Here is a 26375-nt window from a genome sequence, read left to right as displayed (position 1 = left end):
AATCGAAGACATTTAGAATGTACGCATCAGTTGAATCGAACAGCAGTACGAAGAGATGAACTGCTAAACTTGGCTGAAGATGAGAAAGAGAGCAGGCGCATTAGAGTTTACAGCTCTGGTAGTGGCGGGAAGGAAAAGAATCGGACGAACGATTCTTTTTTACGAATCCTTTCTGAGATCGAATCGAAAGAATCGATTCCTGAAAAAGAATCGTTTATCCCACCAGTAACGTGCAGTGTTCGAGGGAGCAGCTTGTGACGTAGAGGGGTGTGATGTCGCGACCATAGTTTGTTGTGGAGACTCTAGCTACCGCTAGGTTTCAGAACCTGATGGCAAGAGGGGGTGAAAACGTAACACACCGCCCACCAAATTATAATTATAATTTTTATAAAAATTACAATGAAATGACGTTAAAAGAAAAAATATCATCGATTGGATTTAGAATGATTCATATCATCCCAATAATCTAAATTTGGAATAGTAATCGGTTTATTAATTGCTCTTTTTATGGTAGTGTTATTTGTTTTTACGTTTATTAGACTAGTGAGTCTATCTTTGCCTAGATGCACGAACTATTACTCCTAATCTCCACATGAATGGAGGAAGGTTATTTTCCTTAATTATAACCAGATTACCAACGCAAATGTTGGTGTTTGAAACCTTGCAATTTCTTCTTTGTTGTAGAGAAAGTAAGTAGTCGTTAGACCATGCCTTCCAAAAATGTCTTAACAATTTTTGTGTAAGCTGCCACCTAGCGAACTTATTTATGTTAAATCCTGAGAAATCAGGGTCAGGTAAGGAAGTTAATGGACCCCGGTTAAAAAATGTCCAGGAGTAAGTGGAGTAGGATCAGACGTATGCCGCCCACCATGACGGATAGGTATTTCCAACGAGGAATAGATTTCTTCTGGTGACAGATCTGACAATATACGATTGTTTTTATTTTTCAAATTGTGGATGAATCAACGACAATATGAAAAGATGTTTAGTGTTCGTGTGAACGAAGAAAATGGTTTTGAAAGTTCTACAGTTCTGTAGCTTGAAGAGCCGCTGAAAACACATTAATTTTGCTAGACTTCTCTTCCTTGAGCGAATCTGGCGGAATGATAGAAATAACAGATTGATTGGATGGCCAGACGTTCTCCTCTTCCTTCAGAAAAGACGGACCATTCCACCAGAGTTGTGACGAGGTTAATGCATCTTGCATGCAACCACGTGACTGGATGTCTGCGGGGTTATCCCTTGAAGTAATATGCTTCCATAAGCATTCCTTAGTTAGCTCTTGAATTTCGCAAACTCTGCGACGAATACCTTCCATCGATTAGGAAGCGATGACAACCAGTAAAGTACGACTTGAGAATCCGACCAAAGGTGGATTGAATGAGACCGTTGAATGCAGCGTTTAACGCAACGTTGAACGTAATAGACTATTCATTTTAATTTTTTTCTATATATATATATATATACTAGCGGACCCGACAGACGTTGTCCTGACGCGGCATTATTCTGTAATAAATGCACACACATAAATATAAGTAACTTATTTAAGTTAAAATTAGCAGGAGTGTGTTCTAAATTTCATTAAAATGACTATTAGTATGATATTATCAGTTTGTGATTTTTGTATTATTGTAATGGGTTTATTGATTTATTATGTGTAGTATGGTTAATATTTATTTTCACTAAATATTGAGATATCCGATGAAAATTGAATTAAAAAATCGAAACGTCGTAAAATTAATAATTAGTGTAATTAATAAATTTTCATCCACATTACTACTAATTTTCACTTAACATCATTCTAAAAAAGTACCTCCTACATATTTTTTTTTAAATTTAATAATTTTGATGTTTCATAACCATGTAACAGCTTAATTAATCAATTAATAAAAAAATTAAAGCACTGTAAAAAAGCAACGTAGTTAAAATTTTAGTAGAAATTTTTATCATTTTTCTCATTCTTTATTTTAACATCTATTTTACCAAATTTTAGATAATTGTAAATTAAAAATAATTTTAGAAAACTTTTTATAAAATAATCAGCTAAAACATTATAAATTCAATTTTTTAAATATACTTTAAACTATATTATAAGTAACTTATATTTTAATTTTATAAATGTTATAATTTATTTTACAAACCTAAATTTTTATTTTCAAAGAGCCGTTCAATATTTCATAAGTTGCATAGAATCAAATGAGAACTGACAATTTAAATTTGTAGGTTAAGTTGATTGTTATTGAATGCACGTGTATACATCATTAAAATTAATGAAACATCATGTAAAATACTCACTTCAATACTGCATCTTACAAATTTGCACAATGTACATTTTTTAATTAAACTTTAAAACATTATTTCAGTAAATAATAATATAATATAATATTCTCAATAAGCGCGCAACAACAGCACTACCTATCGGATTTAATTCACACCACTCTCTAATCACAGTATTCGGTGGAAAATAATTTTTTAACGAAAAGTATTGTGGCTGCAAAATCATTACAATTAATACTGAACATTAAGAAACTTACAAAACATTACGGAACCTTATAAAATTTCACCTTTAACTTTATAAAATTCAGAATGTAAATAAATCCAATTGTCAGAACCTATCGGATTTAATTCAAACTATTCTCTAAACACAGTAGTCCGTTAAAAATACGAATTTTAATGTAAGAACAACACTAAGCTACGAAGCAAGTAACTGATATGCGAAAAAGCAACAAATTAAAAAAAATTCCTAGAATCCGATCGCAGCACCAACAACCGGGTTTGACTGATAAACCAAAAATTAAAAAAAAAAACTTCTAAAACGCGATCGCAGCTCTACCTACCGGACCCAGTTGTGAACCTTAACCATCCCAAGATCAACAACACATAAATAAATTAAAAAACATTTTTACTTCAATACTGTACCTTACATTTGCACAATGCATATTTTTTAATTACACTTTAAAACGTTACTTCAATAAATAATAATATAATATTTCTCAATACGCTCACAATTCTAAACGCGATCGCAGTGCTTCCTACTTGTTACTTAATCAGTGGTGATTTTGTTTACATTGGCAACGGCCATACGGGCTCTTTGTGATTGGTCGTTGTGTGTTTTGATTGCCCATCTTGCATTGATCTGATTGGTTTTCCTTTGTTTACATTTCCATCTGATTTATTAGCCTCTTATTTATTAAAAAAACTGTTTTCTCGCGATTTTTGTAACACAATAATAACACAAAATTACGAAATATTTTTCTCAATTTGATCGCAGCACCAACTGTCGGGACAAACTAAAATTAAAATAGAATATTATTGAATATTCGATACTGCGATGGTAGCGCAGTCTGCCGGATCCAATGTAAAACATTCCAAAATCAACAACTACTTATAAATAAAAAATTAATTAAAAAAAAATTTCCAGTGGACCAAATCGTGAATCTAAATTATTCTCGAATCCCTTTGAACGCACACAAAAAATTTCATCAAAATCAGTCCAGCCGTTTAGGAGGAGTTCACTTTCATACACACGCACACAAGAAATATATATATAAAGATATATGTATAGACATGTACATGAAGGAGAAAAAAATGGTTGAAATTGATAAACTGAATATAGATTTTAAACGTAAACACGCGGCTTTCATGATGGGTTTAGCCGAAGAGGAAGTTTTATTTGTTAAACGTTCCAAACCGATAATAGATCCTATAAAAGAAATTAAAGAAAAAATAGATAAACCACCTCCTCCGCCTCCAACCGATGGAGAAATTGATATAGATAGAGTAGGACGTGAACTGGGCGATAGATATTCAGCTCATTTAGAAATACATTAGGATAGATGTGAACAAAGTGTATTGGAATAACACGATGAAGAAGGACCTCTTCAACATAACCTCTTCAAGAATAACCTCTTCAACATTGCTATCTGAAGAAACAACATAACCACTACCCTCTGAACAAACTCAAGATGAAGAACCCAGAATATATACAAAATATACACCTATATTAGAAGACACTCAGTTTTCCGATATAACTAGAAGCGAAACAAGAAAACCGTACTTAGAAGTGTTAAAAACAGATCCAAAGGTATCTCTAGATCATGGGTATGGTGTAAAGTATAATAAAAATACAGATACGTGCACTTTGGGTGATATTAAAATTGAATTTATAGATGATAAAATTCATTTGGGAGATTTCATTTATTCAGCTACACCAGGTCTTTCAGAGTTGTTAGTTTATAAAAATCCAGACCAGAGCAGATATGCTAACTTATGGTGAAATGTTGAAACATGCCAGTGCCTACTTGATGGTGCGACATGATATATATACAGTAAAAACGAATAAGTCTTTTAATTACAATAAAGTGATCAAAAAGCTGTTCTCTGCAAGAAAACCTGCTAAACTATTCTCCCTGTATAAAACACCATCCACATCTTTTAGCGGTTCTGGGTTGTTACATGCTCAGTTTAATTACAATCCAGTCTATTTATATTGGCATGATCTAAACGAATCGGCAGATAGATTGTATACCCTTGTGGGCGAATATGATGCTGGAAACAAGAGCGTTTCAAACGAAATCATATCCATAATTTAAGAATTGAAAGAAGTTGAATTTGATAATTAGGTTATTGGTTTTTAATTTTAATTGTTGCGGTAGTAACCGGCGAAAACGTTATATGATAATTGTAATCTGAGATACGGAAGCGAAAATGTATTTTTCATTGGTCTCATTTTTATCGTCTTTTATATTCAGAATACCGTAGTAACGGGCATAGTAATGATAACTACAATCTGAGACACGGAATAGAATTGTGTTGTTCATTTTTATAATTTTTATCGGCTTTTCTATTCAAATTATATTGTTACGTTTGTTACCGGCGTGGGCGTTAAATGATAAATGTAATGTGAGATACAGTTATCTTATAACGCCCTCGCCGTTTACTTCGGTAACAATATAATCTGACCAACAAAGCCGATAAAATTTAGACCTATGACCAAGACATTCCCTCTTCCGGATTATGATTTAGTTAGCATTTAACGTCTTCGCTGGTTACTACGTTAACACTATAATCTGAATAGAAAAGCCGATAAAAATTAAACCAATGGAAAATACATTTTCTCTTCCGTAACTTAGCTTACATTTATCATTTAACGCCGTTGCCAGTTTCTACGGTAGCAATATAACCTGTAGAGAAAAGCCGATAAGAATTTGACCAATGAACAACACATTCGCTATTCCGTATCCCAGATAACAATCATCCGTAGTAATTTACCTCGTAGTAAACGAATGTAAAATGAGGGCGTTTTACAATATAATCTGAATAGCAAAGCCAATAAAAATTAAACTAAAGAAGAAGATATTCCCTCTTCCGTATCTCAGAATTCTGTTACATTTACTGCACTCCCCGGTTACTATCGCAGCAATATAATCTGAATAGAAAAGCCGATAAAAATTAGACCAAAGAACAAGTTATTCCCTCTTGCGTATCCCAAATTACATTTATCATTTAACCCCCGCCCCCGTTAGTATGCTTACAATATAATCTGAATATGAAAGCTGTTAAAAATCTGACCAATGGAAATGACTTGTCCTTTTCCTTAATACAGTTTAAGTTATCATTTACAGCCCTTATTTGTTAGTACGGTAACAATGTAATCAGTATAGCAAAGCCGATAAAATTCAGACCCGTATCTCCGATATCTTCAGACCCGTAATAAATCTTTTTTCCCGTATCTCAGATTACAGTTATCATTTAACGCCCTCGTCGGTTTCTATGGTATTCTGAATATAAAAGACGATAAAAATGAGACCAATGAAAAATAGATTTTCGGTAACTACATAATCTGAATAGGAAAGCAGATAAAAATAAGACCAATGAACGAGACATTTTCTCTACCATATCTGAAATTTCATTTCTCTTTTAACACCAGCCCCGGTTACTTCGGTTACAATATAATCTGATTAGGAAAGCCGATGAAAATCAGACAAATAAAAAAGACGTGTCCTCTTTCATAATACAGAATAAGTTATAATTTAACGCCCTCGCTGATTACTACGGTAAAAATTTATTTTCAATAGAAAAGCTGTTAAAAACTACACGAATGAAAAATACATTTTCACTTCAGTAACCAGGATTACAATTATAATTTAACCCAGTCAACAGATCAAATGGTCAACAATATGATCTGAATATAAAAGCCGATAAAAATTAGACCAATGAACAAGACATATTGTATTCCGTTTATCACATTACAGATATCATTTAACGCCCTCGCCAGTTACTATGTTAACAATATAACCTGAATAGAAAAGCTGTTAAAAACTACACGAATGAAAAAGACATTTTCACTTCCGTAACCAGGATTACAGTTATCATTTAATACCGTTGGCACGGTAACTATACAACCTCAATAAAAAACCGATGAACAAAATATTCCCTCTTCGGTATCTCACATTACCATATCATTTAACTCCCTCGCCCGTTATTACGGTAACAACATAATCTGAATAGAAAAGCCGGTAAAAATTAGACCAATGCACACGACCAGTTCCCTTTCGTAACTCAGTTTAAGTTATCATTTATCGCCCTCTCCGGTTTCCACGGTAACAATATAATCTGAATAAAAAAGCCGATAAACAAGACCGATGAAAAAAGACATTTTTCTTCCGTATCACAGATGGCAGTATTCATTTAACGCTTACGCCCGTTAGAACAATATAAACAAAATAGGAAAGCAGATAAAATTCAGACAAATGGGAAAGAGTCGTCCTGTTCCGTATTTCAAATTACAATTATCATTTACCGCCCTCGCTTGTTACTACGGTAGCAAGATATTCTGAATAGAAAAGCTGATATAAATTAGACCAAATAACAACACATTCTTTCTACCGTTTCTCTCATTTACGTTTTCATTTATCGCCCTCGCCGGTTAAAATGCCAACAATATAATCGGAATAGCAAAGTCGATAATATTTAGACCAATCAACATGACGTTTTCGCTTCCGTATCTCAGATTACTCTTATCATTTAACGCCCACGCTCATTACTACAACTATATAATCTGAATATGAAAGCCGGTTACTATCATAACAACATAATCTGAACACAATCGGTATTTAAAATTAGACCAAAGAAGAACACATTCCCTCTTCCGCCTTCATCCGTTTCTAAGTCAACAATATTATCTGAAAAGAAAAGCCGACGAAAATTAGACCAATGAAAGAGACATTCCACTCTTCCGTAACTACCGTAACTAAGAATACATTTATCATTTAACGCCTTCGCCGGTTACCACGGTAAAAAATAGAATCTGAAGAGTTAAGCTGATAAAATTTAGACCAATGAAAGAGATATTCCCTCTTGCGTATTTCTGATAACAGTTATCTATTAACGCCTTCGCCGCTTACGGCGGTATAATATAATGTGAATAATATAATATAAATATAATGTGAATACGAAAGCCGATATAAATTAGATCAATGAACAAAACATTCCCTCTTCCGTATCACGCATTACCTTTTTCATTTAACGCGCTCGCCTGTTATTGCGGTAACAAAATAATCTGAATAGAAAAGCCGATAAAAATTAGACCAATAGAAAAGCATTCCCTCTTCTGTATCTCACATTATCATTTAAGACTATCATTTAACGCCCTCGCCGGTTACTAAGGTAAGAATATTATCTGAATAGAAAACCAATAAAATTTAGGCCAATGAACAACACTCGTTCCGCTTCCGTAACTCAAGTTAACGCCCTCGCATGTTGCTACGGTAACTTTAAAATCTTATTAGAAAAGCCGATAAAGAAGATTCTATTATCTGTTGGGTTGCGGAGCGCGAATTCTCAAACTGAATGCGACGCATCTTTCAGATCGAATAATATATATCGGTCCTGTAAACGTAATACGCGTAAAATGTAATATTATTTCGGGCAGTTTTTGAAATGAAGATCAGGATCGTATTTTTTTACGAGTTTCCGTAGAGTGCAGATCCTGTTTAAATGATTCAGGAAAATGCATTTTATATTGAATTTGTACTGTTACATGTGAGAGAAATTTATGATTTAAATATATCGTTGACCGTTGAAAATGATAATTTATTAAATCTACGCACTGAACGAGAAAACATGTTGTTGGTTTTGAAAGAATCTAAATAAATTTACACGCTAAATTCAAAATTCACATAATTACCAATAATAAATAAATCTATTGGATTGGTACCCTTTAGATTCATTTTATATAGGATATTTTGTTGGCTGTATTTTGCGCCGACTGATCTTAATAGATTATTGTAATTTGAATTTTTTATTTTTATTATATATATGCCGCTGCTATTTTATGATTAAATTGATGTTAAAAAACGTCAGAAAAACATTGAAAAATTAAAATCTCTAGGTCCTGAAATCGTTTACGGTAAACTCAATACTTTATTGAAATGAAAAATTACATTTTTGTATACAAGGTGTGTGAGAAAAGTAATGAGACTGACTTTTTACTTACCAAAGTTTTTATTTTTTTCAAACAGCAATATTATCTCCTTCAAAGTGGTTCCCTTGGGCAGCTATACACCGGCGGAGTCATTGTTCCCACTCCTGGAAGCAGTGCTAGAAGGATTAAACTGGTAGGGCTTTTAACTGATCGGTCACAGTCTTTTGAATATTCTCCAGAGTTCCAAAATGACGTCCTTTTGAGATACGTTTCAATTTCGGGAAAAGGAAAAAGTCACAAGGACTCAAATCAGGTGAATAGGTGGTTGAGGAACCGTAGGAATGCGTTTTGATGTCAAAACTTCCCTGATGTAAATGGCCGTGTGACACGGGGCATTGTCAAGCATCCACTTGTCTGATCTCACTTGTCCTGTTATGTCTGGTCTCACGTGAATCGTTCCTGAGCCTTGCAAGGACACCTTTGTAAACATTTGGGTGACAGTTTGTACTAGAGGAACAAATTCTTTACGCACGATACCCCTTCTGTCTATAAAGCAAATCAGCATGGTTTTGATCGTTGATTTGCTCATTCGACATTTTTTCGGTCGCGGAGATGACGGAGTGTGCCACTCTTTGCTCTCCCGCTTTGTTTCACGAACGTACTCAAATATACAGGATTCATCACCTGTGATCACACGATTGAAGAATTCTAGGTCACTGTTAATCCTCTCAAGAAGATCAACGCACACATTTCTTCGATTGTCCTTCTGTTCCGTTGTGACATTTTTCGGCACCAATTTTGCACAAACCTTTCGCATGTCCAAATCGTCTGTCAAACGTGTCGTACTGTTCACTCATCATCCTTATTGTTAAACGACGATTTGATCTCACAAGAACCCTCACACGCTCAACGTTTTCGTGAGATTTTGAAGTTGAAGGTCTCCCTGAGCGAGGTTGATCTTAACGTGTTCTCGGCCTTCCAGAAATGATTTGTGCCAGCGGAAAACGTGTGCTCTTGATAATCAATGTTCCCTATAGGCCTGTTTTAACTTTTCAACACTCGCGGATTCCCCAAGTTTAACACAAAACTTGATTGCACAACGTTGCTCTAAATTTCGATGCTCCATTCTTGTAACACACAACTTTACGGATAGCGCTGTCAAATATAATGTGTTGGTTGAACGGAGTTGAAATTCGTACTGAGCATGTGGAAGGGATGACAAACCGTTCTAGCACAGACAGATGGACACAGCGTTGCCAGATCGCTCGCAGTGTTACCAACCTCATTACTTTTCTCACACACCTCGTATAGTGATGAATTATTTAATAGTTAATTTAGTAGCGCGTTCAGATGAGTCCCTAACATATAATCAATTTCACAATCATTATTCCTTAATAAAATCGAAAAGCAGATTAAAATTCCTATAAATCAACCGGACATGTATACCGTTGCGGGGGAAAATTATTTGATTGTTTCCGGCAAACTCATAGGAGCAGACGGAAAAATCGACTACTTCAGAATTAGTTAATTTTGCTGTGGCCATTTTAATCCAGGATATACGATATCTTATTAACGCGCAAGAAGTAGCTTCGGTGAGAAATGTAGGCGTGACAACGGTTATGAAAAACGCTCATTTAATGACAAATTCTCTTTTGACGTCTGCCGAAATAGCGGGATGGGTCAGTGGAAAACATAAAGTCGATTTAGATGAAAATGGTAGTTTCTATTTATGCATACCGTTATCGATGCTGTTGGGTTTCTCTAAAGACTATAAAAATATAATCATAAATAATAGATAGTTTAACCCTGACTGGCCGCGTATCTGTGTAGTAGTGCGTGGTAAGGCACCAATCTCTGAATGCGAGCGGAATCAAATCTTGGTCGATAATAATAATTTTTGGCGATATTATTATTATTTTATTTTATTTATATTATATTATTTTTTAGATTTTTATTATTTTTTCCGATAGTGACTTTCGGAAAAAATTATTATTTTATTTAAATTATTCACCGTATTTTTTGATCACACTTGGTATGATAAAAAATACGTAAATACCAAAATATTCAGAAAGTAAAGCATTTAATTCGTTCATTTTAATTGCAATATTAATATTACATTAATAATTGATTACCCTAAGTACTAGTTTAGATCAGAATCAGTAGGCCGTAAACGAAAAGAAAGTATCACGTTGAATAGGATCATTTCAATACACATTTTATTATGGTTTTTCATTTTTTATTAATCACTTTCACTGTCCAATGTCTGCAGAGGAGTTACCGGTAGTCTCCGCGTCGCTCTGCCAAAGGCGATCCTCTTCACTACCAAGTTCATTAGATAATCCGCATTTTTTAAAACCTCACGTTACTAATTCCGTGGAAATACCTTTCCAAGCATCTTTTATCCAAACATAAATTTGGTTGAAATCTGGGCGTTTGATTCTTCCTGTAGTCGTGTTAATAAATCACCCTGTTAAACTTTACAAGATCAACTAAACAGATAAAATGCACATAACCGTCCACATATAAAAACAGTACAATGACTATGGCGAATAGATAAAACAACGATGGGTAACTGATACTGTAACTGTAGTGTCATTAGAACCGGATGCAGCCTATACAGAATGAATCAGTTTTATAAAAATACCCTAACTTCGTTCCTATCGACAATATGAACAGGATGTTAATAATTAAGGATGTATTCTGTATAAGCGGCATTCGGTATTGATAAATTATAGACTAATGTAACTAAGCGTCTTCCCAAATCAGTTGATTTGGAAGTCGAGAGTTACAGCGTTCAATTATCTAGTAAAGCCAGATATTTTTACACGGATTTGAATACTAGATCGTGGATCCCGGTGTTCTTTGGTGGTCGGGTTTCAATTAACCACACATCTCAGGAACGGTCGAACTGAGAATGTACAAGACTAACACTTCATTTACACTCATACATATCATCCTCTGAAGAATTATCTAAACGGTAGTTACCGGAGGCTAAACAGGAAAAAGAAAGAAAAGGTTATTCTAAGAAAACCTTTACATTACATAAGTTATCCTGGCTAAAGGCTATGTTTCAAGTAAGCCCCGCACCCGTATTTTTTCTCTCCAATTCCAAGAAGAAAAGTGCGGGGGATACTCGAATAAATACGGTACTTACTATTTAAAGTACGTGCTTATGGTCCTTAAGACGTCTGCACTTAACACAAATGGGCCCGACCGACTTCTTAGGATACTCTTCTCGTTTATGCCTGTCATCCCCAAAGTAGAAACACACTAATAACAGATGTTTACAAAGTTCAGCTGCGTGTCGAAACTGGCGGTATGTGTAACAACGATGAACATCTACAACTTCTTTGGCCTTACGCGAAGTAAAGTCAGCAAACAACCTGCCCTCAGACTGGACGCCTTAAAATAGTTCAGAACTAAACTGGAAGACAACAACCTGGCTGACGAGGGAACTCGTAGTGGAGGTTGACATCCAAGCCATTCAAGCATGCAGGACGCTTGAGCTAAACGGTAATGCAACTAGTCGGCGTATCGATGTCTCGAACACGAAAAATTATCAAAGTCCTCACATAGACAATTATAAGGGGGAAAGTTTTTCTAATTTTTCTGACTTCCTGTTCGTTCAAGACCAAAACCCTTCCGGATCTCCACCGATCAGGACCTTCGCTATCTCCTGACCCAAAATCCAAAAACCCCCAAAAATTACCCCCCCCCCCCCAAAAAAAATGGCTTCGCCAGGCAACAAACTAAAAACACAACTCTAAATTGAACACGCAAAGAATATTCACCACGAAAACAGAATCGACTGTCGTATTTTATCCGTCTACTAAGAATAATTGTAAAATATACTTGAGCGTGACAGTATGCGCAAAAGAACGACAGTAATTAATATTGTGCAACATAGCTTCCCGCCCGAATGAAATTAAAAGAAAAAAGAATAATGATGTCATATAGAATGTGTGCGTAGCAGTTTAAATTTTCCCTTCTCTGTTTAGCGATAAGCTTGTTTTCGTAAAGAAATCGAATAAGAGATGAAATAAGAAGAATCGCTGGGTAGATGGAAGAGAATAGAGCTTGCGTATTAGAAGTGATAGGCTACTAAAAATCGTATTCAACCGGAAAAGAATCAGATGTTTGTTTAATAAAGATGAAAAGAGAAGAATCGAAGACATTTAGTAGGTATACATCAATTGAGTCGAACAGGAGTATGAAGAGAGATGAACCGCTAAACATGGGTGAAGAGAGCATGCGCATTATAAGTGATAGGCTTCTAAGTTTATATTACTAAACATCGTATTCAACTGAAAAAGAATCAGATGATTACTAGGAGTCGAATAAGAGTTGAAAAGAAAGAATCGAAGGAGTCGAATAAGAGTTGAAAAGAGAAGAATCGAAGACATTTAGAATGTACGCATCAGTTGAATCGAACAGCAGTACGAAGAGATGAACTGCTAAACTTGACTGAAGAAGAGAAAGAGAGCAGGCGCATTATAGTTTACAGCTCTGGTAGTGGCGGGAAGGAAAAGAATCGGACGAACGATTCTTTTTTACGAATCCTTTCTGAGATCGAATCGAAAGAATCGATTCCTGAAAAAGAATCGTTTATCCCACCAGTAACGTAAAAAAAAAATGGCTTCGCCAGGCAAAATCTTTCCGTTTCAAGGAGTTTCACCTTTTTTGGTGGCATATTTTGTGTCGGTGGTTGGATAAGTCAGAAATGGCCTGAAACGCTTGGCAACGGAAGTATTTTAAATGGCGACGTTTTTTTTGGGAGAGGGGTAATTTTTTGGGTTTTTTGGATTTAAGGTCAAAAGATAGCGGGGGCCTGGATCGGTGGAGATCCGGGGTGGTTTTGGTCTGGGACGAACATGAAGTGAGAAAAATTAGAATAACTGATCCCCCTTATAATTGTCTTTGTGAGGACTTAGAATATGTTTCGTGTTCCAGACAACGATACGCCGACTAGTCGCCTCACAGTCTTTGAGGAGCATCGTCGTGCTCTTCTCCGAGGTAAAAGAAGTTTTATGTTGATGACTATTTAGCTCGAGTGTCCTGCATGCTCCAGTGGCTTGGAATTCAACCTCCGTCCACGAGACTCCCTCGAGCAGCAGGAGACCATCGACAGCACAAGCCACGACGCGACACGCTTTGAACAACCTCAGCGGCAAAAGTGAATCAAACTCCACCACTCAAAATAACTGACCAACACACTGCCCTGCACAGTATCATCCCCAATTCATGGCTGCCCATGAATTCGTTCCACAAAAACAAAAACGGACGCCCGTCATCATTCCTGCTTAGGTGGGCAACTCACCAGGTACATTACATACCTGCAAATTAGGTTTTCCTAAAACGCACTCGATTAATTCACCGCCATAATCGGTGAAGCCGCTACGCCACGAAAGTAACTTAGCGTTCACATCCGCAAGAACAGGGAATCGACTGGCACCTGAAAATCGTAGGATTTTTTACCAGACCTCAAGATGACAATCAGCAGGATATTTATATTGAAAAAATTAACTTGCAACATACAAATAGATGGATGTTCTGTTCACACGGACAAAAACGAGATGATCGTTTGCGAACTGTTTTATGAAGTTCGTTTCTGCGCGCTGCATCAGACATGCTATCAGAACCAAAATCAAATCTTTTCCAACGAGAACAATTTAGATACAACATAGAATGCTGCAACAAGACAACATCGAACCTCCTACGCAATGCGGTCTCTCAAACTTAAATCTGTGCAACGTAAACCCCCTGAGCATTTAATTTCCAAATTTTAACCATTTTAGGATATTAAATTGTAATATATTATGAACAGCCCACTTGTAACTCGCAATATACCGTATTTATTCGAGTACACCCCGCCCGCGAATAAGCCCCGCACCTCGATTTTCCGGACCGAAAATCTAAAACAAAAAATCGAGTATAAACCGGTATTTTAAAGTGCAACAAATACGTATGTTACAATTAATGTTTTAATTTCATAATGTAAGAATTATTATCTACGATGTTTTCATTCTTGGTAAATATCTTAAGGGCTGTCTAGTTTTAATATTTCACCCTTCACTTTTACAGTTTCAATACTTGTGGGTGTATGTGTTAACGTAAAAAAACATCAAACATTTATAACCGTTCTTTATAAGCGGTTTACAATGCTCTTAAAAATATTGAATTTACTCCGTTATTAATAATGTACAATAACACTTTAACTATAAGATATAACTTATAAATACATAGTTATCTTTAATAATATTAACCCTTTTTCTTCTCTCCGTCTCCTGTTTATTGTAATTAATATTTTTAATTTAATACGGTCGATTAAAATTTTTCCTCTTATAAAGAAGATTATTTAACATTTTAAAGCCTTTATTGCTTTTAAAACTAAAAGGTACACGTTAGAAATATTTTCACTTAATTATTTTACGTAAAAAAAATCTCTTATGTTGTAAAACCCATCTCGATTTTAATTTAATTTCTTAGAACGTAGTTATTTTTTCTGTATAATGTTACTTTAGTACTGTACTTCTTGATCCACTCAAGTATTTACGTGGAAAGGTCAAGGGAAATCATAAAAAAATTTAGATTGGAACACTGTTACAAAATTTAACCCACAGGGTTGGTCTAGTGGTGAACGCGTCTTCCCAAATCAGCTGATTTGAAAGTCGAGAGTTCTTAGATTCAAGTCCTAGTAAAGGCAAGTTACTTTTATACAGATTTGAATACTAGATCGTGGATACCGGTGTTCTTTGGTGGTTTGGGTTTCAATTAACCGCACATCTCAGGAACGGTCGAACTGAGACTGTACAAGACTACACTTCATTTATACTCATACATATCATCCTCACTCATCCTATAAGTTATTACTTATAGGATTTTTTCCTATTTAGCCTCCGGGAATTACCATGTACGGTAATTCCCGGAGGCTAAATAGGAAAAAAGAAAGAAAGAAAGAAAAGTGTTATAGTGTAAACGAATATAAATGAGAACTGGTTGTACACAGTGAACGAAAATTTATGCAACTCATATCGAAAAATATATACATATAAATCGATATATGGAAAACTTTTTTAAATTTTAATAAATAAATAAATATTAAATAATTTCATAAATAATAATAATTTTGTTATAGTAAATGATAGAAATGTTCTCCAATTGCAGCTACACAGGCACTAATATATTTCTTCACGTCGCAGTCACTTTTTTAGGTAGATTTCATAAGAAAGCTACCTATAGTAATTGGTACTATGATTCGAATTCCGGAAAATTTCGACATATCTTCACGTTTCACAGTTCCCAAAACCACCGTCAGTTCTAATATATATATATAAATATATCGACGTTGAGATTGTACCACACGGTACTCTAAATACCTCTAAAGGAGTTGTTGTGTGCAGAGATTTGCTTAACTGCACCGAGGATGAAATTGTTGAAGAAATTTACAGATAAGGAGTCATTGCGTGTTGACTCGACGAAACGGAGAAGTTTTACCCTTTGCGTCACACGTGTTAACCTTTAACAGAGACCTAAATGCCCAGAGAAAATAAAGGCAGGATTTCATAGGCTTGATGTGCGTCCGTTCATCCCAACACCATTGCGGTGTTTCGGATGTCAAAAATTCGGACACACTGCTGCGAGATGCACGAGGAAACAGATTTGCACTTCAGTCCGTTACACCCGGATGATCCGTGCTGGGACCAGCCGATATGTGTAAATTGTAATGGACAACATAGCGCAAGGTCAAGGAATCGTCCAAAGTATAAGGAACAAATTGCGATTTTCAGGAAGTAAAGACCGTTAAAAAAGGTCAGTTACTTCGAAGACAGGAAAATCGTGCATAGCAGAACGCCAAAGGCTACGACTTATGCGCAGGTTGCTGCTTCTCCTGCAGTCACCGTCAAACCTAACGACAATCTGGACAAACTTTAAACACAAAAACACGAATAACCGCGTTATCACGTCTAAGTCGTGAGCTACACTGAATGGAAATGAGCGAGAGCGCCAGTTTTGGTCGAATTAAACCAATGAACAAGACATTCCCTATTCCGTATCTCAGATAACGGTTATTATTTAACGCCCTCGCTATTTACTACGGTAATATTCTAATCTGAATAGAAAAGCGGATAAGAATTAAACCAATGAACAAGACATTCCCTATTCCGTATCTCAGATAACGGTTATTATTTAACGCTCTCGCTATTTACTACGGTAATATTCTAATCTGAATAGAAAAGCGGATAAGAATTAAACCAATGAACAAGACATTCCCTATTCCGTATCTCAGATTACGGTTATTATTTAACGCCCTCGCTATTTACTACGGTAATATTCTAATCTGAATAGAAAAGCGGATAAGAATTAAACCAATGAACAAGACATTCCCTATTCCGTATCTCAGATAACGGTTATTATTTAACGCCCTCGCTATTTACTACGGTAATATTCTAATCTGAATAGAAAAGCGGATAAGAATTAAACCAATGAACAAGACATTCCGTATTCCGTATCTCAGATAACGGTTATTATTTAACGCCCTCGCTATTTACTACGGTAATATTCTAATCTGAATAGAAAAGCGGATAAGAATTAAACCAATGAACAAGACATTCCCTATTCCGTATCTCAGATAACGGTTATTATTTAACGCCCTCGCTATTTACTACGGTAATATTCAAATCTGAATAGCAAAGCGGATAAGAATTAAACCAATGAACAAGACATTCCCTATTCCGTATCTCAGATAACGGTTATTATTTAACGCCCTTGCTATTTACTACGGTAATATTCTAATCTGAATAGAAAAGCGGATAAGAATTAAACCAATGAACAAGACATTCCCTATTCCGTATCTCAGATAACGGTTATTATTTAACGCCCTCGCTATTTACTACGGTAATATTCTAATCTGAATAGAAAAGCGGATAAGAATTAAACCAATGAACAAGACATTCCCTATTCCGTATCTCAGATAACGGTTATTGTTTAACGCCCTCGCTATTTACTACGGTAATATTCTAATTTGAATAGAAAAGCGGATAAGAATTAAACAAATGAACAAGACATTCCCTATTCCGTATCTCAGATAACGGTTATTATTTAACGCCCTCGCTATTTACTACGGTAATATTCTAATCTGAATAGAAAAGCGGATAAGAATTAAAGCAATGAACAAGACATTCCCTATTCCGTATCTCAGATAACGGTTATTATTTAACGCCATCGCTATTTACTACGGTAATATTCTAATCTGAATAGAAAAGCGGATGAGAATTAAACCAATGAACAAGACATTCCCTATTCCGTATCTCAGATAACGGTTATTATTTAACGCCCTCGCTATTTACTACGGTAATATTCTAATCTGAATAGAAAAGCGGATAAGAATTAAACCAATGAACAAGACATTCCCTATTCCGTATCTCAGATAACGGTTATTATTTAACGCCCTCGCTATTTACTACGGTAATATTCTAATCTGAATAGAAAAGCGGATAAGAATTAAACCAATGAACAAGACATTCCCTATTCCGTATCTCAGATAACGGTTATTATTTAACGCCCTCGCTATTTACTACGGTAATATTCTAATCTGAATAGAAAAGCGGATAAGAATTAAACCAATGAACAAGACATTCCCTATTCCGTATCTCAGATAACGGTTATTATTTAACGCCCTCGCTATTTACTACGGTAATATTCTAATCTGAATAGAAAAGCGGATAAGAATTAAACCAATGAACAAGACATTCCCTATTCCGTATCTCAGATAACGGTTATTATTTAACGCCCTCGCTATTTACTACGGTAATATTCTAATCTGAATAGAAAAGCGGATAAGAATTAAACCAATGAACAAGACATTCCCTATTCCGTATCTCAGATAACGGTTATTATTTAACGCCATCGCTATTTACTACGGTAATATTCTAATCTGAATAGAAAAGCGGATAAGAATTAAACCAATGAACAAGACATTCCCTATTCCGTATCTCAGATAACGGTTATTATTTAACGCCCTCGCTATTTACTACGGTAATATTCTAATCTGAATAGAAAAGCGGATAAGAATTAAACCAATGAACAAGACATTCCCTATTCCGTATCTCAGATAACGGTTATTATTTAACGCCATCGCTATTTACTACGGTAATATTCTAATCTGAATAGAAAAGCGGATAAGAATTAAACCAATGAACAAGACATTCCCTATTCCGTATCTCAGATAACGGTTATTATTTAACGCCCTCGCTATTTACTACGGTAATATTCTAATCTGAATAGAAAAGCGGATAAGAATTAAACCAATGAACAAGACATTCCCTATTCCGTATCTCAGATAACGGTTATTATTTAACGCCATCGCTATTTACTACGGTAATATTCTAATCTGAATAGAAAAGCGGATAAGAATTAAACCAATGAACAAGACATTCCCTATTCCGTATCTCAGATAACGGTTATTATTTAACGCCATCGCTATTTACTACGGTAATATTCTAATCTGAATAGAAAAGCGGATAAGAATTAAACCAATGAACAAGACATTCCCTATTCCGTATCTCAGATAACGGTTATTATTTAACGCCCTCGCTATTTACTACGGTAATATTCTAATCTGAATAGAAAAGCGGATAAGAATTAAACCAATGAACAAGACATTCCCTATTCCGTATCTCAGATAACGGTTATTATTTAACGCCATCGCTATTTACTACGGTAATATTCTAATCTGAATAGAAAAGCGGATAAGAATTAAACCAATGAACAAGACATTCCCTATTCCGTATCTCAGATAACGGTTATTATTTAACGCCCTCGCTATTTACTACGGTAATATTCTAATCTGAATAGAAAAGCGGATAAGAATTAAACCAATGAACAAGACATTCCCTATTCCGTATCTCAGATAACGGTTATTATTTAACGCCATCGCTATTTACTACGGTAATATTCTAATCTGAATAGAAAAGCGGATAAGAATTAAACCAATGAACAAGACATTCCCTATTCCGTATCTCAGATAACGGTTATTATTTAACGCCCTCGCTATTTACTACGGTAATATTCTAATCTGAATAGAAAAGCGGATAAGAATTAAACCAATGAACAAGACATTCCCTATTCCGTATCTCAGATAACGGTTATTATTTAACGCCCTCGCTATTTACTACGGTAATATTCTAATCTGAATAGAAAAGCGGATAAGAATTAAACCAATGAACAAGACATTCCCTATTCCGTATCTCAGATAACGGTTATTATTTAACGCCCTCGCTATTTACTACGGTAATATTCTAATCTGAATAGAAAAGCGGATAAGAATTAAACCAATGAACAAGACATTCCCTATTCCGTATCTCAGATAACGGTTATTATTTAACGCCATCGCTATTTACTACGGTAATATTCTAATCTGAATAGAAAAGCGGATAAGAATTAAACCAATGAACAAGACATTCCCTATTCCGTATCTCAGATAACGGTTATTATTTAACGCCCTCGCTATTTACTACGGTAATATTCTAATCTGAATAGAAAAGCGGATAAGAATTAAACCAATGAACAAGACATTCCCTATTCCGTATCTCAGATAACGGTTATTATTTAACGCCATCGCTATTTACTACGGTAATATTCTAATCTGAATAGAAAAGCGGATAAGAATTAAACCAATGAACAAGACATTCCCTATTCCGTATCTCAGATAACGGTTATTATTTAACGCCCTCGCTATTTACTACGGTAATATTCTAATCTGAATAGAAAAGCGGATAAGAATTAAACCAATGAACAAGACATTCCCTATTCCGTATCTCAGATAACGGTTATTATTTAACGCCATCGCTATTTACTACGGTAATATTCTAATCTGAATAGAAAAGCGGATGAGAATTAAACCAATGAACAAGACATTCCCTATTCCGTATCTCAGATAACGGTTATTATTTAACGCCATCGCTATTTACTACGGTAATATTCTAATCTGAATAGAAAAGCGGATAAGAATTAAACCAATGAACAAGACATTCCCTATTCCGTATCTCAGATAACGGTTATTATTTAACGCCATCGCTATTTACTACGGTAATATTCTAATCTGAATAGAAAAGCGGATGAGAATTAAACCAATGAACAAGACATTCCCTATTCCGTATCTCAGATAACGGTTATTATTTAACGCCATCGCTATTTACTACGGTAATATTCTAATCTGAATAGAAAAGCGGATAAGAATTAAACCAATGAACAAGACATTCCCTATTCCGTATCTCAGATAACGGTTATTATTTAACGCCATCGCTATTTACTACGGTAATATTCTAATCTGAATAGAAAAGCGGATAAGAATTAAACCAATGAACAAGACATTCCCTATTCCGTATCTCAGATAACGGTTATTATTTAACGCCCTCGCTATTTACTACGGTAATATTCTAATCTGAATAGAAAAGCGGATAAGAATTAAACCAATGAACAAGACATTCCCTATTCCGTATCTCAGATAACGGTTATTATGTAACGCCATCGCTATTTACTACGGTAATATTCTAATCTGAATAGAAAAGCGGATAAGAATTAAACCAATGAACAAGACATTCCCTATTCCGTATCTCAGATAACGGTTATTATTTAACGCCCTCGCTATTTACTACGGTAATATTCTAATCTGAATAGAAAAGCGGATAAGAATTAAACCAATGAACAAGACATTCCCTATTCCGTATCTCAGATAACGGTTATTATTTAACGCCATCGCTATTTACTACGGTAATATTCTAATCTGAATAGAAAAGCGGATAAGAATTAAACCAATGAACAAGACATTCCCTATTCCGTATCTCAGATAACGGTTATTATTTAACGCCATCGCTATTTACTACGGTAATATTCTAATCTGAATAGAAAAGCGGATAAGAATTAAACCAATGAACAAGACATTCCCTATTCCGTATCTCAGATAACGGTTATTATTTAACGCCCTCGCTATTTACTACGGTAATATTCTAATCTGAATAGAAAAGCGGATAAGAATTAAACCAATGAACAAGACATTCCCTATTCCGTATCTCAGATAACGGTTATTATTTAACGCCATCGCTATTTACTACGGTAATATTCTAATCTGAATAGAAAAGCGGATAAGAATTAAACCAATGAACAAGACATTCCCTATTCCGTATCTCAGATAACGGTTATTATTTAACGCCCTCGCTATTTACTACGGTAATATTCTAATCTGAATAGAAAAGCGGATAAGAATTAAACCAATGAACAAGACATTCCCTATTCCGTATCTCAGATAACGGTTATTATTTAACGCCATCGCTATTTACTACGGTAATATTCTAATCTGAATAGAAAAGCGGATAAGAATTAAACCAATGAACAAGACATTCCCTATTCCGTATCTCAGATAACGGTTATTATTTAACGCCCTCGCTATTTACTACGGTAATATTCTAATCTGAATAGAAAAGCGGATAAGAATTAAACCAATGAACAAGACATTCCCTATTCCGTATCTCAGATAACGGTTATTATTTAACGCCCTCGCTATTTACTACGGTAATATTCTAATCTGAATAGAAAAGCGGATAAGAATTAAACCAATGAACAAGACATTCCCTATTCCGTATCTCAGATAACGGTTATTATTTAACGCCCTCGCTATTTACTACGGTAATATTCTAATCTGAATAGAAAAGCGGATAAGAATTAAACCAATGAACAAGACATTCCCTATTCCGTATCTCAGATAACGGTTATTATTTAACGCCATCGCTATTTACTACGGTAATATTCTAATCTGAATAGAAAAGCGGATAAGAATTAAACCAATGAACAAGACATTCCCTATTCCGTATCTCAGATAACGGTTATTATTTAACGCCCTCGCTATTTACTACGGTAATATTCTAATCTGAATAGAAAAGCGGATAAGAATTAAACCAATGAACAAGACATTCCCTATTCCGTATCTCAGATAACGGTTATTATTTAACGCCATCGCTATTTACTACGGTAATATTCTAATCTGAATAGAAAAGCGGATAAGAATTAAACCAATGAACAAGACATTCCCTATTCCGTATCTCAGATAACGGTTATTATTTAACGCCCTCGCTATTTACTACGGTAATATTCTAATCTGAATAGAAAAGCGGATAAGAATTAAACCAATGAACAAGACATTCCCTATTCCGTATCTCAGATAACGGTTATTATTTAACGCCATCGCTATTTACTGCGGTAATATTCTAATCTGAATAGAAAAGCGGATGAGAATTAAACCAATGAACAAGACATTCCCTATTCCGTATCTCAGATAACGGTTATTATTTAACGCCATCGCTATTTACTACGGTAATATTCTAATCTGAATAGAAAAGCGGATAAGAATTAAACCAATGAACAAGACATTCCCTATTCCGTATCTCAGATAACGGTTATTATTTAACGCCATCGCTATTTACTACGGTAATATTCTAATCTGAATAGAAAAGCGGATGAGAATTAAACCAATGAACAAGACATTCCCTATTCCGTATCTCAGATAACGGTTATTATTTAACGCCATCGCTATTTACTACGGTAATATTCTAATCTGAATAGAAAAGCGGATAAGAATTAAACCAATGAACAAGACATTCCCTATTCCGTATCTCAGATAACGGTTATTATTTAACGCCCTCGCTATTTACTACGGTAATATTCAAATCTGAATAGCAAAGCGGATAAGAATTAAACCAATGAACAAGACATTCCCTATTCCGTATCTCAGATAACGGTTATTATTTAACGCCATCGCTATTTACTACGGTAATATTCTAATCTGAATAGAAAAGCGGATAAGAATTAAACCAATGAACAAGACATTCCCTATTCCGTATCTCAGATAACGGTTATTATTTAACGCCCTCGCTATTTACTACGGTAATATTCAAATCTGAATAGAAAAGCGGATAAGAATTAAACCAATGAACAAGACATTCCCTATTCCGTATCTCAGATAACGGTTATTATTTAACGCCATCGCTATTTACTACGGTAATATTCTAATCTGAATAGAAAAGCGGATAAGAATTAAACCAATGAACAAGACATTCCCTATTCCGTATCTCAGATAACGGTTATTATTTAACGCCCTCGCTATTTACTACGGTAATATTCAAATCTGAATAGCAAAGCGGATAAGAATTAAACCAATGAACAAGACATTCCCTATTCCGTATCTCAGATAACGGTTATTATTTAACGCCCTTGCTATTTACTACGGTAATATTCTAATCTGAATAGAAAAGCGGATAAGAATTAAACCAATGAACAAGACATTCCCTATTCCGTATCTCAGATAACGGTTATTATTTAACGCCCTCGCTATTTACTACGGTAATATTCAAATCTGAATAGAAAAGCGGATAAGAATTAAACCAATGAACAAGACATTCCCTATTCCGTATCTCAGATAACGGTTATTATTTAACGCCATCGCTATTTACTACGGTAATATTCTAATCTGAATAGAAAAGCGGATGAGAATTAAACCAATGAACAAGACATTCCCTATTCCGTATCTCAGATAACGGTTATTATTTAACGCCATCGCTATTTACTACGGTAATATTCTAATCTGAATAGAAAAGCGGATAAGAATTAAACCAATGAACAAGACATTCCCTATTCCGTATCTCAGATAACGGTTATTATTTAACGCCATCGCTATTTACTACGGTAATATTCTAATCTGAATAGAAAAGCGGATAAGAATTAAACCAATGAACAAGACATTCCCTATTCCGTATCTCAGATAACGGTTATTATTTAACGCCATCGCTATTTACTACGGTAATATTCAAATCTGAATAGAAAAGCGGATAAGAATTAAACCAATGAACAAGACATTCCCTATTCCGTATCTCAGATAACGGTTATTATTTAACGCCATCGCTATTTACTACGGTAATATTCTAATCTGAATAGAAAAGCGGATGAGAATTAAACCAATGAACAAGACATTCCCTATTCCGTATCTCAGATAACGGTTATTATTTAACGCCATCGCTATTTACTACGGTAATATTCTAATCTGAATAGAAAAGCGGATGAGAATTAAACCAATGAACAAGACATTCCCTATTCCGTATCTCAGATAACGGTTATTATTTAACGCCATCGCTATTTACTACGGTAATATTCAAATCTGAATAGAAAAGCGGATAAGAATTAAACCAATGAACAAGACATTCCCTATTCCGTATCTCAGATAACGGTTATTATTTAACGCCATCGCTATTTACTACGGTAATATTCTAATCTGAATAGAAAAGCGGATAAGAATTAAACCAATGAACAAGACATTCCCTATTCCGTATCTCAGATAACGGTTATTATTTAACGCCCTCGCTATTTACTACGGTAATATTCAAATCTGAATAGAAAAGCGGATAAGAATTAAACCAATGAACAAGACATTCCCTATTCCGTATCTCAGATAACGGTTATTATTTAACGCCCTCGCTATTTACTACGGTAATATTCAAATCTGAATAGCAAAGCGGATAAGAATTAAACCAATGAACAAGACATTCCCTATTCCGTATCTCAGATAACGGTTATTATTTAACGCCCTCGCTATTTACTACGGTAATATTCAAATCTGAATAGCAAAGCGGATAAGAATTAAACCAATGAACAAGACATTCCCTATTCCGTATCTCAGATAACGGTTATTATTTAACGCCCTCGCTATTTACTACGGTAATATTCAAATCTGAATAGAAAAGCGGATAAGAATTAAACCAATGAACAAGACATTCCCTATTCCGTATCTCAGATAACGGTTATTATTTAACGCCATCGCTATTTACTACGGTAATATTCTAATCTGAATAGAAAAGCGGATAAGAATTAAACCAATGAACAAGACATTCCCTATTCCGTATCTCAGATAACGGTTATTATTTAACGCCCTCGCTATTTACTACGGTAATATTCAAATCTGAATAGAAAAGCGGATAAGAATTAAACCAATGAACAAGACATTCCCTATTCCGTATCTCAGATAACGGTTATTATTTAACGCCCTCGCTATTTACTACGGTAATATTCAAATCTGAATAGCAAAGCGGATAAGAATTAAACCAATGAACAAGACATTCCCTATTCCGTATCTCAGATAACGGTTATTATTTAACGCCCTCGCTATTTACTACGGTAATATTCAAATCTGAATAGAAAAGCGGATAAGAATTAAACCAATGAACAAGACATTCCCTATTCCGTATCTCAGATAACGGTTATTATTTAACGCCATCGCTATTTACTACGGTAATATTCAAATCTGAATAGCAAAGCGGATAAGAATTAAACCAATGAACAAGACATTCCCTATTCCGTATCTCAGATAACGGTTATTATTTAACGCCATCGCTATTTACTACGGTAATATTCAAATCTGAATAGCAAAGCGGATAAGAATTAAACCAATGAACAAGACATTCCCTATTCCGTATCTCAGATAACGGTTATTATTTAACGCCCTCGCTATTTACTACGGTAATATTCAAATCTGAATAGAAAAGCGGATAAGAATTAAACCAATGAACAAGACATTCCCTATTCCGTATCTCAGATAACGGTTATTATTTAACGCCATCGCTATTTACTACGGTAATATTCAAATCTGAATAGCAAAGCGGATAAGAATTAAACCAATGAACAAGACATTCCCTATTCCGTATCTCAGATAACGGTTATTATTTAACGCCATCGCTATTTACTACGGTAATATTCAAATCTGAATAGCAAAGCGGATAAGAATTAAACCAATGAACAAGACATTCCCTATTCCGTATCTCAGATAACGGTTATTATTTAACGCCCTCGCTATTTACTACGGTAATATTCAAATCTGAATAGCAAAGCGGATAAGAATTAAACCAATGAA

The sequence above is a fragment of the Lycorma delicatula genome, chromosome 12 (assembly GCF_047948215.1).
Source record: "Lycorma delicatula isolate Av1 chromosome 12, ASM4794821v1, whole genome shotgun sequence".
Taxonomy (NCBI): Eukaryota; Metazoa; Arthropoda; class Insecta; order Hemiptera; family Fulgoridae; genus Lycorma; species Lycorma delicatula.
The sequence above is the reverse complement of the archived record's forward strand: the minus strand, read 5'-3'. Positions refer to the sequence as shown.